We start from the raw sequence: 5740 nt of genomic DNA, 5'->3' as shown, positions 1-5740 counted from the left end.
CCTGTACTTGGCCTTCTTCAGAGCTGACAGATTCACCAGCAAGACTCACTGTAGGATGCTCAGGGATTCCTCACCAATCCTCTTTCTTTAGACCATCGGAGGGGGGGGGTGCTAATTAGAAAGGATGGGAAGAAAAATTTGTATAGCTTCTTCTATTTTTGGAAAAACAGTAGATGATACAGAAAAATGGCATAGAAATGTATGAGAAGACTGTCAGTAATGCAACCACCTGGAGATACCCACAGTTACTGTGCTGCAAACATCCTTTCCCTCACCTCTCTGTCTCCACACTCACTGAGATATGTGTACATAAATTGTCTTAAATAGGATCATGCTGTTATCCAACCTGTGTTTTTCACTCACCCATATGTCACTAGCATCTTAAAGGATGACAAGGATGGAAAACATGTTTTCCCTCTCCTAGAATGTAAATTATATTCCAAAGGATTTTTTTCTCTCCTAGCATGTCATTTTTGCTTCTCCTGAGGCAGAAACTTTATTCGGTCTCCATTCCTCTCCCCTACTAACAGATCGCCAATTTTTAGTTGAGTGTACAGCTACTACAATGAAGACAGTATATCCCAGCTCTCTGTGGACAGTGTGGTCATGGGACTTGAGATCTAGCCAATGCAGTGTGAGCAGAAGAGGTAGGTGTACAACTTCCTGGGTATGTACGATGGTGGTTTTATATAGGTCCACAAATTCTTTGACACTCCTTCTTTCATTGAAGGTAAAGCCTAATTCCTTTCCCCTTAAGTATACACTGTACTTAGTGACTTGCTTCTCATGAATAGAATGATGTCATTGTGTGCGACATCTGAGATTAGAACAGAAGAAGGAGTTGGCTTCCTCCCTGCTCTCTCTCTGATCATCCACATGGAAGCCAGCTGCCATGTCATGAGGACAACAAGAAGCCCTTTGCAGAAGCCCAACAGCCACATGAGTGTGCCCTTTTGGAAGCGAATCCATAAGGCCCAGTCTAGCCTTCAGATTACTATAGTGCCAACTGACATCTTGACTGTAACCTCTGAATTCCTGATGAATCACAGAAACTGAGGTAATAAGTGTTTGTTGTTTTAAGCAACTAAGATTTGGGGTAATTTTTTAATGCAGCAATAGACAACTAATACATGACCTTAACAGGATGCAGGGGACATAGTGTCCCCTTCACCCTCTCTCTGGATCAAAGGTGGATGTGTGGTACACAAGATCTTGGATCTTGCAGATGAGGGCAAAATGCTAGAGGTGGAGGAGCACCCACATAGATGGGGTCTGGGCCTTCGATGGCTTGCTTCACACTTCCATATGAGAGGAAAGTAACATCTATATTAACAAAGCCAGAATGTCCCAGCCAATGTTGGCCTCCCTGGTGTATGGAAATAGGTTACAGGTGTGTGAAGCTACTGGTCGCCCCCAGCCCTGTGCCAGTGGCCTTTGCACACAAGCAGCGTGTGCTTTTACCCCACTGAGCTATATAATTGTTATCATTTTCTCTGTGTGCCACGAGAAGAATACAATTTGGGAGCTTTTTTTATCCTAACAAATCTACCCTGCAAAAATGAGATGTTGCTTAGTGCAACTCTCCTTAATGTCTCTGGGCAGTTATGCCCCGAAGGAGTTATGTCCACTGCAGCAGGGTGAGGCAACGAGTGGTGGAGCTGGTCAGGATTTTCCCACATCCAAGAGGCCCCACCTGGTCGTCACCCACCCTGGCTGCACATAGGACTGACTCTGCGAACTCCAGGAGTGAGCTCTTTATTCCAGCCTCAGAGAACCAGAACTGCTTTGCATCAGCTTGACTCCCGCTCTTCTCCCCTTGAGCTGTGTCCCTACCCCTACTTCCCTTCCTTCTTGAGATCTGCTCACCCCAGGAACAGAGCTGGCAACTGAGCTGAGGTGGACGCACCTCACCTTCTCATATGTTGTGTAATAATGTCACTTCTCCTTAAGGACAGTCATGGGTCACACATTCAGGCAGAACCAAGCCTCACTTGGATAGACTCTAAATACTAGTAAGAGGGATGGACTTAGGGCTTTCTTTTTTTTTAATTTTTATTTCTCAATGTCTTTACTTGGAGACATGAGGGGGAAATCTTATAGGTACACATGAAAAAGACAGACATGATCACAGGTAAAAGTGAAGACAATCTAGTCAGAAAGCTCTAACACCTGAAGTTCTGAGTATGACATGTTACAGGGCTGAAAGGAATGGTAATTAGTATTCCTCTCCTCCTTCCTCACCCTCTCCTTCAACAGAATCAACATCAAGCTCCTCATAATCCTTCTCAAGGGCAGCCATGTCCTCACGTGCCTCGGAGAACTCTCCTTCCTCCATGCCCTCACCCACATACCAGTGGACAAAGGCACGCTTGGTGTACACCAGGTCACACTTGTGGTCCAGGCGAGCTCAGGCCTCAGCAATAGCTGTGGTGTTGCTCAGCATGCACACAGCTCGCTGCACTTTGGCCAGGTCTCCACCAGGGACCACAGTGAGAGGCTGATAATTAATGCCAACTTTGAACCCAGTGGGGCACCAGTCCACAAGCTGGATGCTGTGCTTGGTCTTGATGGTGGCAATGGCTGCATTGACATCTTTGGGAACCACATCACCTCGGTACAGCAGGCAGCAAGCCATGAATTTACCGTGGTGAGGGTCACATTTCACCATCTGGTTGGCTGGCTCAAAGCACGCATTGGTGATTCTGCTACAGAAAGCTGTTCATGGTAGGCTTTCTCAGCAGAGATGACAGGGGCATATGTGGCCAGAGGGAAGTGGATGCGGGGATAGGGCACCAGGTTGGTCTGGAATACAGTCAGATCAACATTCAGGGCTCCATCAAACCTGAGGGAAGCAGTGATGGAGGACACAATCTGGCTAATTAGGCGGTTAAGGTTAGTGTAGGTTGGGCGCTCAATATCGAAGTTTCTAAGACAGATGTCATATATAGCCTCATTGTCAACCGTGAAGGCACAGTCAGAGTGCTCCAGGGTGGTGTGAGTCATGAGGATGGAGTTGTAGGCTCAACTACAGCTGTGGAAACCTGGGGGACTGGGTAAATAGAGAACTCCAGTTTGGACTTCTTGCCGTAATCAACAGAGGGACGTTCCATCAGCAGGGATATGAACCCAGAACCAGTTCCCCCACCAAAGTTGTGGAAAACCAAGAAGCCCTAAAGACCTGTGCACTGGTCAGCCAGTTTCCGAATTCGGTCCAAGACGAGGTCAATGATCTCCTTGCCAATGGTGTAGTGCCCACAGGCATAGTTATTGGCAGCATCTTCCTTGCCTGTGATGAGCTGCTCAGGGTGGAAGAGCTGGTGGTAGGTACCAGTGCTAACTTCATCAATGACTGTAGGTTCTAGGTCTATAAACACATGCTTGCCAGCGCCTGTCTCACTAAAGAAGGTATTGAAAGAGTCATATCCCCCTCCAATGGTCTTGTCACTTGGCATCTGGCCGTCGGGCTGGATGCCGTGTTCCAGACAGTAGAGCTCCCAGCAGGCATTGCCGATCTAGACACCAGCCTGGCCAACATGGATGGAAATGCATGGTTACGGGTTAGCAGGCACAGGCTACAGGAGTAGACACTGGGTCCTGGTTACAGCACCGACAAGCTAAGAATCATGGTAAGTAACACACTCTAGGGCTTTCTTGATTTCATCCGCTCAGAACAGCAGACTTTCAAATTTAATAGCTTGGTAAGGGCCCTGGCCAAGTGGCTCAGTGGTAGAGCACAGGCCTGGCATGTGGGTGTCCCAGGTTTGATTCCCAGTCAGGGCACACAGGAGAAGCGCCTAACTGCTTCTCCATCTCTCCTTCTCTTGCTTCTTTCTCTCTCTTCCTCTCCTGCAGCCATGGCTCAATTGGATCGAGTTGGCTCCTATCGCTGAGGATGGCTCCATGGCCTCTACCTCAGGCACTAAGAAGAGCTTGTTACTGGGCAACAGAGCAACGCCCCAGATGGACAGCATCGCCCCTTAGTGGGCTTGCCGGGTGGATCCCGGTTGGGGCACATGTGGGAGTCTGTCTCTCTGCCTCCCTTCCTCTCACCGAAAAAAAAAAAAAAAAAAAAGCTTAGTAACGTCCACCTGGCCCAGGTAATCAGCTGAAGTGTCTTCCCCCTTGTTTAAACTAGGACTCAACAAAAAGAATTTGTTTTAGTGTGATGACCTCACATTGTGACATGACAACCATATATGAACCCACTCAGATCCATGACCCTAAATACTGTGCAGTGACACTCTGGTGTCCCTGCTCAAGGTTCCTCACTAGTAACTGCGGGGGTGGTGGGGTGACACTGAGCAGTGGGGCCAGGAGATGGTGCCAGCTGGGCTCTGGTGCCTCCTCTCCCTCTGAGCCCGGCTCCTCCCTGTGCCCTCCACACTGCACTGTCCCTACAATGCTGGTCTTGGGGTTGGGTGTTTTCTGGTCTCAGGGCTCTTATTTACAAAGTAGTGTCAGTATCAGCTAAGGTGATTGCACAAAGTTTGCTTTGGGCATTAAAGTTTTTTTCCTCCCTTTTTGGGAGAGATTCTTTATTGTGGTAAAATATACATAACACAAAAGTTTACCCTTGAACATTTTTAAGTGTACAATTTGGTGGCACTAAGTACATTTACAGAGTTGTACAGCCATCATCATAACAATGTCCACAACTTTATCTCCCCCAAATGAAACTCAGACCCATTAAATAGGAACTCTCATCTCTCCCTTCCTCAGCCCTGTTACCTCTGTTCTGCCTTCTGTCTCTGTTTCTACTTTCTAGGTATGTCATATAAGTGGATTCATACAGTTTTTGTCAGGCTTATTTCACTTAGCATAATGTCTTCAATGTTCACATATGTTGTAATCCATGTTAGAATTTTACTCCATCTTATGAATGAAGATGAAGTTTTTAATTAATGGATTTTCACCAGGGTTGATTTTTCCAATACATTCTACAAAATTCCCACAGACACTTAAGAAACCTGGAATCAATTTCTCTGTCCTGAATCTTTGTTCACTTTATCCTCCACGTGGCATGTAACACCTGGTAGGGCCAGGCAGGGTGTTTGAGTCCGTTCTCTTGGATGAGAAGAGGCGCTCCCCGGGGAAAGGTCTGTGCTGGGCACAGGCACCCTGTGGGGTGGTACACGCGAAAAGCATTCTCTTCGGTGATGGTGCAGGAACACTCACTGTTACACTGCACTCCTGTGTTTCGTAAGCCTGGTTTACATCATGCGCTGTTGTTTTAAATTTATTTTTCAGTTACAGTTGGCATTCAATATTATATTGCCTCAGGTATACATCCTAATGGTTAGACATTTATATAACTCGCTAAGTCTAGTACCCACATGACACCATACATACATACATAGTTATTACAATATTATTGACTATATTCCCTATGCTGTAACTTATATCCCTATGACTATTTTGTAACTACTAATTTGTACTTCTTAATCCCTTCACACTTTCACCCAGCCCCCATCCCCTTTGGCAACTGTAAATTTGTTCTCTCTCTCTATGAGTTTGTTTCTGTTTTGTTTGTTCCTTTATTTTGTTTTTTAGATTCCACATATAGGTGAAATCACATAGTGTTTTGTCTTTTTCTGTCTGACTTATTTCACTTAGCATAATACTTTCTAGGTCCATTTGTGTTATTGCAAATGGTAAGATTTCATTCTTTTTATGACTGAGTAATATTCCATTGTGTGTGTGTGTGTGTGTGTGTGTGTGTGTGTGTGTGTGTATATATATA

At 45.9% G+C, this 5740-nt stretch overlaps 1 pseudogene; it reads right to left on the bottom strand.

The window, feature by feature from the left end:
• Nucleotides 1-2110: 2110 nt before the first annotated feature.
• Nucleotides 2111-3467, bottom strand: LOC136397844 (tubulin alpha-1B chain pseudogene; annotated as a pseudogene).
• Nucleotides 3468-5740: the final 2273 nt, after the last annotated feature.

Source organism: Saccopteryx leptura, chromosome 3, assembly GCF_036850995.1.
Source record: "Saccopteryx leptura isolate mSacLep1 chromosome 3, mSacLep1_pri_phased_curated, whole genome shotgun sequence".
Taxonomy (NCBI): Eukaryota; Metazoa; Chordata; class Mammalia; order Chiroptera; family Emballonuridae; genus Saccopteryx; species Saccopteryx leptura.
Note: the sequence above shows the minus strand (reverse complement) of the source record. Positions and strands in the feature narration are given on the sequence as shown.